The sequence below is a fragment of the Lathyrus oleraceus genome, chromosome 3, assembly GCF_024323335.1.
Source record: "Lathyrus oleraceus cultivar Zhongwan6 chromosome 3, CAAS_Psat_ZW6_1.0, whole genome shotgun sequence".
NCBI classification, from domain to species: domain Eukaryota; kingdom Viridiplantae; phylum Streptophyta; class Magnoliopsida; order Fabales; family Fabaceae; genus Lathyrus; species Lathyrus oleraceus.
Window position 1 is genome coordinate 398296863 of NC_066581.1, and position 11945 is coordinate 398308807.

Here is an 11945-nt window from a genome sequence, read left to right on the forward strand (position 1 = left end):
CAAGAGGGTTGAAAAAAGAAAAAGGGCGCCCGGAGAGATCAGCTCAATCTCCTGCCTACGTACCTCATCTGGTATGAGGATCAGGGCGACGTAGTTCCCCTTAACAGGGAAAAACTTTATCCTAACCAGAGACTAGGGAGATAACAACTAAAAGGGAGACTACGACTCGAGCCTAGAAGTTGTCATGCAAACGATCCCTAAGTTGAGGTCTCTAATCAACACCTAACTCGCACAGGAATCAAGCTAGCCTAAACAGAAAATAAGCAATCACAGGAGAGCAAGTATTTCACGCTATATGCAAACAAGCGGCTCATACAAGGCTGGGCTTTAGTCAAGGGGTCATATCAACCTCGACAAACAAGCAAATACTGGAAGGGTATCTGAGAGCTCTTAACCACTGACATTGACCGTCAGGGTGAGCAGATGAAAAGGTAATGAGGGTAAGACCTCATAGCTCTTAACCCGGGCCTGGGTGAGCTTCAATCAATGAAAACGTAGGAGTCCAGAATGAGGAACTCTACTCCACTTGACTGACTCTATACACAAGATTTTGGGTTAGGTTCAAGAGCCTCAGCACGTAGTGCGAGCATAATGAACGACTCAAACGATTAGCAGGGGATTGATTGCTAATCCCTTCTATCTGCCAATTTCCTCTTCACTTAGGAGGACTTGAAGTACATGGCACAAATATAAACAAACACAGTCATTGCCTCTTAAGGAGGACTTCAGCCAAATGCCTGCCAAAAGAAACGACAGGGTTTCCAGACTACATGGAGTACAAGAGTGTTTTCCTAGGTGGTATGCCAACCACAAGCAAAGCAAAGCTCAAGCAATGAGCTAAAGCGACTAAAGTACCTGTAAGAAAGTCAAACAAGTCAATATTCACATTCAGACAAATCCAACAAACAGTCAATATTGTTACAACCAATATGCACAATGAAAGTCAACAACTCAAGTGAGTTCATCCCCAAGGAACCTACAACACAACAAAGGTTAGTGGCCAAAGCAAATTTGCATCTCAAGTCATAAGATTACATCAACCACTAGAGCTAATAGCTTGAACCTGAAATACAAAACTCAAAAGATGAGTACAAACCACTAGCACCACGGCTAGGGTCAAAGACAAAGCAAAAATTCAAAACAGCGACCAATATTCAAAATGAAGCTCCTTTAATCAATCATGAACATGTCCTAAAAAGGACCAAGTCTAAAGCCTTAAGCAAAGTCATCACATGAGCAAGATATGGCAAAGGCAATTACAAAGCTCAGAATTGGACATCAAGAATCAAAATTCCATATTAAAACAGAGATGAACCAAACAACCATGAAAATTTTTATGTGCACACAACATGTCAAACACAATCATCATGCCAAAAATTAGAATCAACAGAGCTCAATTGACATGTATAAGAAAATGCACAAGTATGGCATCAAATTGTGTGACACACATTGTCACACCAAAGTTCATGTGCCTAAAACAGAGATGGAAAATGATAAAAATGCACAACCAAGCCTCAAAAATCATGCAACATGTTGGGAATCAGCATACCAAATTTCAAATCAATTGGCCAATGTATGAGCATTTCACAATAGAATTGGTACAACATGTCACATTTGCATACATGTTCAAATAAGAAAACACATTTAAAATTCCAGAAATGATAAAATCATGAAATCACAACCACAAAATAATAGACATCCATATGAACATGTAGCAAAAAATTGGAAGTGATTTGGATTAATTTTCTAATTGTTATGATTTTTCAAAGTTGGATGGAAATAATGAAATAATATTGAAAACATATGGAAAATGTTAATGTGAAAATGAAATGGGAAACTGCATCAGCAAGAATCGAACCATGTATACCAAAAAACAAGCGCTGAACAAAATAAATTCCAAATTGCCAACGATGGGAATTGAACCGTGTACAACCAAAGGCCAGCGCGTTTTGATCAAAACGCTGTCGCTTCATTAAATGAAGTGGCGCCTAGTCAGCAAAGTCCAAGCACATGTGGACAAGTCAACAGAACAACAGCCAAACAATCGGACAACAGGACGCACACATGGCAGATGACGAAGCAAACCCTAGCATTTAAACGCAGCGACGGCCAGCGGTGGTTTCCACCGTCTTCTTCGTGAAGACGGTGGCGCTACATAAATTTTCCAGAATTTTGCAATATACACATGGTTGGACTCGTCTCATCACTAGGATCATGAATCCATCAATTTCTAAGCCTAATTCTCAATAACCAGTGCGAATCGAAGGAAAGAAAATTCAACAACCAAACTTTAATCTCTCATAACTCACTCAATATCCATCCGTTTTTCATGAAATTTATATCAGAATGCTCAGCATGGAAAGCTCTACAAGTTTATATACATAAAATGGAGAATTAAGAGGTTCGATTTCAAACCTTCTTGAAGAATAATGGATGAAAACAGCACGTTCAAGGCCTCAAAAGTGTGTAGATCTTCTCCTATATTGATGTTATGAAGCTTTATGCACGAAATCTCTCTTGAAATGGCTTGGATCTTGATCAATTCAAAGCTTCCATGTTCATCTTCATGTACTTGCACAACTTGATTCTCCACCAAAACTTTCAAATCAAGGCTTGATTCATACTCAATGAAGCTCAATAATCCAGAATATGCAATAATATGGAGATGTTATGTGAAGAATTTTCAGGTTTCAATGGAGAGAATTTTTGGAGGGAACTTTGAATCCTAGATCTAGAACTTGTTAGAATGAAAATTCTGTTATGATTAGCATTATATACCACCTCCTAATTACCTTACTAATGATAATTTGCAATGGCTAATGAAATTTTAATGCAAAATGAGGTGTAATGCAAAATTGGAAAATTCACCCTATGCATGGCAATATGAACGTGAACAGTGCACATGCATGGTTCAAATACCCTTTCATGTTGGACAAAATTTCATTTGAAGCTTCTTTGATGTTGGAAAGTTAAGTTGAATGTGGTCCAAAAACTTGCCATTTTTGGAAACTTGAAATTACAGGTCACTTTCCATTTTGGGAAACTTTTGATCTGACTTCAAAATCTTCAAGGTAGATGTTTGACATGATGAATAAACCTCTTTTGGATATGAATGAAGTGTCTCAAACCATTTCTCCACCTCCTAGCCCTCAGTTGACTTGCAGTTGACTTTTATGGGCCCTAGATGACCTGACAATGCACTGTGGACTTTTGAGCCTCTACCACTTGGTCGAGTTGCTTCAAAATGAAACTTGGTTCATATAAGCTCTCTAGAACAACCATAGGGCCTCTTTTCAAGGAAATGCTTGGTCTCTTGCACTGGTGATTTTCCTGATGCCAGTCTTGACTGATAAGATGCAATGTACTATGCAATGTTAATGTAATGCCAATGACCTAGAAATGAAATGAATGCATGAATGTGGGGTGCAAATTTGAGGTGCTACACAATCCAACCAGACATTTTATTTGATCCAAAGCATAAATGAAATCTCTTGTTCCATACTTCAACTTTGTCCTATAGGGTTGATTCCCTAAAAGTGAAAGGATTTTGAGTTATGAGGCCATGAAGTTGGTGTCTCAAGTTGAAAAACTCAGAAAATTTTCAAGTCAGCTTTGATCCCTAAAAAGTAATAAACTTTAGAGCTAGTTTTCATTATGATCCACTTTGATTCAGAAAAAACTCAGAATAAGAAAGTTGTAGAGCATGTTTGGGGCTTTCCAAAAAGTATAAGTACATTTTTTCCCATGCATGAGCTATGAGTTTCGAAAATGGGAAGTTAGGGTTCCAAACTTGAATTTCAAGTCATGTTCATGATGAATTCTTGGAGCAAAACCATTTAAAATGTTCAAATACATTGATTATAGGTCATTTTGTATACAAATATCTCTATAATCAGATAAGTACACAAGTCTTAAGTGCAATACACAAAGAATTGGGCCTTTAATGCCATTTTTGGAACATTTTACATGAAGTTTGATATCCATTTGCATAAAGCAAGCTTTTTCCAACCACTCTTGCATTGAGCCTTTAAATTGTTTCCTCTGATCACACTTAACCTCTAAAGCCATAAGAGACCGCCTAGACTTCAGAAAAGTATGTCCAAGATCCTTGATTCACTCCACATTTTCATCATGAAGCCAACTTGTATTTTTGTGCAAAATGAAACCAAACATCCAAACCAGCTTTCAAATTGAACTAAGATCAATTTCTGCAAGTTACTTGATCCCTTTAAAGCCTCTATACATTAGAACTCAAACCACCAAGGTTTGCATCCAAAACTCCATTGTTACAACTTCCAAACCTCAAACTTCCAAATTCTGTTTCTGTTGAAAGTTATTCAAACCAACCATCCAAATACCTTCTAAACATCAAATAGAAGTTGTTCAAACCATTAAAACACAAATTTAACACCTCCATCATCATTTTCCAACTCTCACTTTGCATACTTACAAGTTGATTTGGTCAGAAGAATCCATGGGTTCTCAAGCACAGGTGAGCATTCAAACAACTTCCCTAGGGTCCGAGCAAGATCACCAGATCACCAGCTCTCATCTATAACCAGTAGAAGAAGCATTAGACTTTCTCCAATAGGTAACTGCATTCACACTTGAAAACTCTTGTGCATGCATCATTATTGAATATTTATTGAAGTAAAAATATAGTATATAATGTGTTTGTTGTATGTTTTCTACTATATGCATTATACCTTGCTCATACATTGAGATTTTATTGTTAAATGTTAAAAGTGAAGTTCTGGTTTTTCCCTTGGCACACTTTGTACATTGAGTTCCAGGATGAGATAATAATACCATTGGATTCCTTACAAAAAATAAAGCAATTTAGGTTCTTACGGTTTTTAATTTCATGGAAAATTGAGAGAGTTATGGTTGTTGGAAGTTTGAGAAAAAAATGAAAAGAAATTGAAACAAACATGCAAAAACACCGGGAAGAAGATGATGAGTTGACGCCATTTTCCAATTTCTGAAACCTTTTTATTATATATATTAATGTTTGTAAATGAATTAATGAATGTATCACTGCCTCATCGGTTAGAGTGTGTGTGTTAAGGTTTTGTATGTGCAAGATGTTTGGGGTTCGAATCCCCCTCGCCCGAGACCCATTTTTTCATTGTTTTTTTGCCTATTTATTTTTATTATTTTTCATAACTTCAAAGGCTCATAACTTGATGATCCCTAAGCCTTTTTGAGTCACTCTTTTTACTATATGTTCATAATTTTGTCTATTTATGACAATGAAAAGAAATTCCAAAATTTATTTATTTTTCACATACTCATGCTTGTCCAAAGTTGATACCTTTTTAGGATTGATTTAGGGTTTCATATGACATTCTATGACTGGTACTTTAATTTTTCTTGTTCACCATGACTTGTATGAATGTTGTGAAGCATATATGAACTTTGTTTAATGTTGTTAATATGTACCTCTTGATTTTGACCTAATTTTGAATTACTTTAATGTATGTTTACATGTTTATGTGCTTTGAACTTTGTTACTATGCCATGAACTTTTGTGTGTTAATTTTGCCATTGATCCATGATTCACATGTCATTATTTCATGTCTTGTTGAAACTTTGTGTGCATGTGTGCCTTTGTGTTTGTCTTTGTTTATGTGTTTGCAAATGCTCTAAACTTGTGATAACATGTCTTTGTATGACTTGTATGCTTACATGTTCAAACTTTTTGTATGATGTTGAACCTTTAATTGTGATCATATTGAACCTTAACATGCATGTCTTGAATACATGAACTTGTTTTCATGATTAAGTTGATGTTATGTCTAAACCATGTCTTACTTAATGCATATATATGTTCATTCATACTTATTATTACATCCATATATATGTTCATGCATTGTTATGTCATTCATCTTTGTTTATTCATGATGTTATATCCATGTCATTCATATCCATGTTAACTTTATACATCTTTGATTGATGTTGTTGTATCTATATTCATGTTCACATGTTGTACATATGTGTTTACATACCATGCTTGATATTGTTATGATCATGCTTCCATATCTTTGTATTGATGTCATGTATGAACATCTTATTTATCATGTGTTTACCTTTGTGGATGTCATGTTTGAACATCTTCTTCGTCCTTGTTTGTCCTTGTTGATTTCATGCTTGAACATCTTATGTACCATTTGTTTATCTTTGTAGATGTCATGGTTGGACATCTTCTTTATCACGTGTTTACCTTTGTGGATGTCATGTATGAACATTTTCTTCATTTTCTTATATTTGTAGATGTCATGCTTGAACATCTTCTTTACAATGTGCTTATCTTTGTCGATGTCATGCTTGAACATCTTCTTCATTTGCTTATCTTTGTAGATGTAATGATTGAACATCTTTCTTTACCATTTGTTTACCTTTGATGTCATGCTTGAACATATTCTTTATCATGTGCTTATATTTGTTGATGTCATGCTTGAACATCTTCTTCATTTGCTTATCTTTATGGATGTCATGTTTGAACATCTTTCTTTATCATTTGCTTATCTTTGTGGATGTCATGCTTGAACATCTTGCTTATATTTTCTTTATTCTTTTTTCCTAAATCCAAGGGAAAAAACTTTTTATTGACTTAATGTCATAGGTAGTTTAGCAATCCCTAGTTCCCATTTGACCTTGTTAAAGTCATTTTCACTTTCAACTTAAATTTAATTAAGAGTTTGTAACTCTTGTAAGTGTGTTTGTTATGAACACTTACTTCCCCCTTTGGAACCTTGATCATTATCAAGTGTTCTTTCACCCTTAGTTAGGTGAACCACGACTGCTCTGATTCCATCCTTATAAGGATATGTGGGCACATGAATGCGAAGTTTTGGTGAGAAAACTTAATAAAACCTTTAAGTCCTTCCCAATAAAACATTTCCAAACAATAGCAAACAAATAAATACTTTCAAAATATTCCTATAGGATACTATAGATACTTAGGATACTAATACCTTCCCTTATTATAACCAACCCCCGAACCTTAGATCTCTTCGCATTGTTTTTACATTGCATAATTAAGGTTTTATTCGACCTTTTCCCTTTTCCTTGGATAAATTAAAGTTTGGTGGTGAACATTCAATGTTTTGTGATTCAAGTTAATATAATAGCTTGATATCCAATTCTCATCGTGACAAGCTCCAAAAACATAACTTCGAATTTTGAGATTCCAAGTGTTTAAACCCCAAACAACCATTTAGAAACCTTCACCACACATCACTCAAGCTTTCCAAACACCTAACTACCCTTCCCCAAGCCTCACCTGAGCTGAGTTATACCGTCAAAAAACTCCCCTGAGCTACTTCTGATCAGGTAGATTTCTCAACCCATCATCTAAACAAGTCTCCACTCCCCTTGAAGTCACTCACTGAACATTTCCCCTAAACTTGCAGCTTTAATTACTTAGCTTTTATAATTTAATTTTTATTTTAGGTCATTTGTGTTCATCAGTATCGTGGTGAAATATTCTTCACTCAGAGCCAATCAATGGCTCATGAGTGGGGAGAATGTTTTGTTGTTGATCATACAAGCTACCTTGATGCTTGAATTTGATTGAAAACTTGTGTTTTTGAGTGGTCGAAGGTTGAAGATGACCGTTGACGCGTGTTTTGAATTCAAACAAAAAGGTTGTCACACTCTAATTAGTTGGCTGGCACACAAATCTCTTTTGTTTTTCGTTTGTATTATTTATTCTGCTAACGCGTGTTTGTTAACATAACCGGGCCTTTGGCCCAGTGGGTGAGGGGGTTGATCCCCCCCATGACCCCAAGGTCAGGGGTTTAACCCCCAGTGTGTGCAAACTTTCATTATTTTTATCCATTTATTTATTCTATTTACTTTCTATTTTGATTTATATTTTTACCCTTTCATTTTTATTATTTTGAAAATATGTTAAACATAGACTAGTGTTATTTTTGCCTCTAGTATTTTATTTTATTTTATTTCAAGTTATTTGATTTATTTTTAGTGGACTTATGAAGTCTTGAGCTCAGGGACTCATGAAATCTACTTAAGTCATGACATGTTTGGTTTAGGGTTGATTAAAACCTTCCATACTTAAAATCAACCATTGGATGACCATTTATTCATCCATGGTACTTTTAAGCATGGATAGGTTGTCCCTACTTCAAATAACTTGGTCATTTAACTTGTGGATGAAGTCTTACTTGTGCGCCTGTTAACTTGGATTCATCTGATACATTATTGTTTCCTTTTGGTTTATACTAACACACTACCCCCTTTATACTCATTTGTTTATCACATTGACCTATTAACTAAACCTAACTTTGCTAACATTTGATTATTATTAACCTTTGGTTATCATTATCATTGTTATTATCCATTGTTATTTACTTTCAAGTACTCATCATCATCATTATCACTGTACAAACTCCATCACGCATGTTTATTATATTGTCTTTACTTTATTGTTATCATACTCATAAAAACAACAAAAACATAATATTATAAGACCAAAAACAATCCATGACATTTAATCAACTTGTACTTAGAGGATCCCATTTAGGACCTTTTCTTGGAGACTTTTTCTCTTTACTCTTTTGTGATACTTTGTAAACACTTGGTTTTCATCTGTACTTACATACCTGTTGTAAGAATGGCATCATGGCATAATCTTAGGGGACATGCTTGTAAGACCATTATCCTTCGTTTAACATAGGTCATTTTTGCACACACAAGACTTTCTCTTAGGCTACCTTACAATGAAACCCTTTTATTTTCTTGTTGGTTACTTTGCATTCATGTTGCATAAGCCAAATTTCATAGCCAAATAAACAAATCATTGATTCAGCGTCAAATGGCTTTTTCCTAATCAAATTCAAAACACTTAATAACTATGATTAGTATTGTGCGCCACAGGTGATCGGAAAAATAGCAAGTGTACTATTTTTACCGATGTAGTAATAAGGAGTTTTATTTCCAAGTATCGATCTCAAGGATTGCGTAGGAATTACTTATTTTAATTTGATTCTATTAGAACAAAAAGATAATGGTTGGGTTGTTTTGGAATTTAGAATAGTAAACACACAAATAGTAAAAATAATTAATTAAGATAAAAGATGCTAGGGTGAGTGGTTGAGTTAACCGGTTATGAATTCAGTCCCGATTTCCTTAATACATATGATACATTCAATCACCTAACCTCAGAATGTTCTTACTTAAGTCCTTAAGGAAGAAACTATTAAACTACCAATTCTTACTCAAATGTCCATTCAATTAATCATTGGTTTTAATAATACAAAATATCAAGGTTTACGGTGATTTACGAAAGTTTCTAGTCCTAGATGATGCATTCATAAACCCAATTGTGTGAAAACCCTACCAATCACAATCCTGTTATTGGAAGTCATAGATTAATTTGTATTTGTCCGATACAAAAGCATAATAACATCACAAAATTGAATTGAAATACGTAACATAGTAATCAAGGAATCATTGGTTCAAATTCATAGCATACGATAACATCAGGACCACCCCCTAGCATCAGGGGGTTTAGCCTCTCATAGTACTTAAAGAATTCATAAACTAAAGATTAGACATTACAAAGAATTATGAGAGTTTGATCTTCAATGGTTGCTACCCTTGAATCTCGCCGTCTTCAAATCCGTCGTATTCGCTATCTTCTCCAATGCAATGCTTTCGTTCGTCTGTCAAAAGGTGCCTTCTTCTTTCTCTTCCAAGCCTTCTTATAGCTTCAGATGACTCTCCTCCAAGCTAAAGGTCCAAACTACCCTTAATGAGCAGAAACGGTTCACACAGCAAAAATTAGGTTTTCCAGGCTGCGTTCAATCAACACGGCCGTGTGGTGGCACACGGGTGGCCGTGTTGTTCTTCAGCATTAATTATTTTCAGCATAAGTTATAGTGGCAATAACACGGGCCGTGTCCCTACACACGGGTGCCCGTGTTACTGCACTGTTTTAATCAACACGGCCGTGTGGTGGCACACGGGTGGCCGTGTTGATCTCTGTTTCCTGCTCCCTCTCTGCTCTACTTGATCAACAACACGGGCAGTGTTGTGGCACACGGGTGCCCGTGTTGACCTGCTGATTTTTCATATTTTTGTCCTTCGGAGTGTCCAAAACTTCACCATTCTTGCTTTTAAATCAAGGTGATGAAAATATGTCGGATTAGCGGCGGGAATTCAATGGAAATGGTGACCGATCACAACCCCAAACTTGTCTCTTTGCTTGTCCTCAAGTGATGTATTGAGTCCAAACAAAGGTCACCCCCGAATTCGTTTTCCACGATGCAACCTAGTCTTTCACCATTTGTGTTTTTCCTTTCCAATCGAGTTTCAGGTCTCTCTGATTCAGGCAGTTTACCACATTTCCACATCCGAAACGTCTTCACCTGCAAGCTTTTCACACACTCAAAATATCTCTCAGGGTTAGGTGTGTACACTCACAGCATAGTATGCAATACCAAACTCTTAACTTTGAATACATTCTAATGTCACTACCACAGCAGATTCCACACACTTTTTGAGGTCTTTTTAGGTTGTAACGGGGCTTGGGTACGGTGGGATAAACAACAAATTGGATAACAAAGGGTTTTGAACTCGGTAGTCATGTTGTGTGATTTTTCTTTCTTTTTTCTGTGCATCACATATACTCGGGGGGTTAATTTCACTCTTTTGACTCTTTTTCTACTCAAATTTTCCGAGCATTTTATATCTGTTAGAATCTAAGGTCTCGGCAAGTGCATTTTTCTCTTTTGTTTTTCTTTTCTTTTTTTCTTTTTTTTTTCTCTTTTTTTTTTCTTTTAAAGAAAATACATACTATTTTTCTTTTTGTTTGATCTCATCTTCTGCACTTGCCTTCTCTTTCAAGATTTCCACCCCAAACTTAGTTTTATTGCACATCTTGCAATTCACACAATCATACCGAGTTATGACACAAAAGGAAATGGATGATTAAAAGTTAACAGGGGGTTCATGATGAATAATGCTTAAACGTTAACATGGGGTTTACAATGAATAAAATGGCTAAGGCTCAACGGGGTTTACGAAGGGAAACATACATATAAGGATGGCTAGAAAGGTCCTGGCTAAACAAACAACTTGCCTCAGTGTGTGTTGTCATGCTATGACGTGTCAACAGGACATACGCAAAATCAGAGTGATAAAGTCATACCTGGCTGAACTCTCATGTTGATATTTCGTGTTTGGCTTTTTGTGATCTCACCATGTTGGTTAGCTTGCAAGCTCTGAAGTCTCTTCGTGTTATGTGGTTCTTTCCTGACTTGGTCTTTCCATACCGCTTTCTTGGTCCGATGTCCCAAAATGTGTCCGACTTCTTTTCTCAAGGTTGCATCAACTTCCGGGGTGCCTTATCAGCCTTAGTTTGAGGTGTGTCATTCATCCACTACCATTGACCCCTGGCTCGTCCAACCGTTTCTCATCACCCTATACACACAATAGGTCCAAAAGAACAGAAAACAAACAAACATACTAATATAATGATAACATAACAAAAACAAAACCAATTGAAAGAAAATAAAACATGAAAGGAGAAACCCCCCCACACTTGAACTAAACATTGACCTCAATGTTTAAATTCAAACACGAAGGGGACTTACAGTGCTCACTGTTGAGGAGGAGGAGGAGGATCGTGCGGGAAATGCAACATCAGACGTTGCATCATGGCCTGCATATCATCCATGACTGTCCCTTGCCGGAACAGTTCCCCACTCTGTCGATCAAGTTCCGCACCTTGCCTGGTCTGCTCGGTGTGGAGAGTTCCCATCTCCGTCTGGATCCAACCCCAATGATCCTGAGACATAAAAGAGGAGCCTTCACCCGGTAGGCTCGAATCATGTGGGGGTGGCATACCGTGGGTAGCTTGCCTCTCGTCTTCTTCCATGTCCTCACCTGAAAGGTCATGGTCAAACTGTGTATCTTCC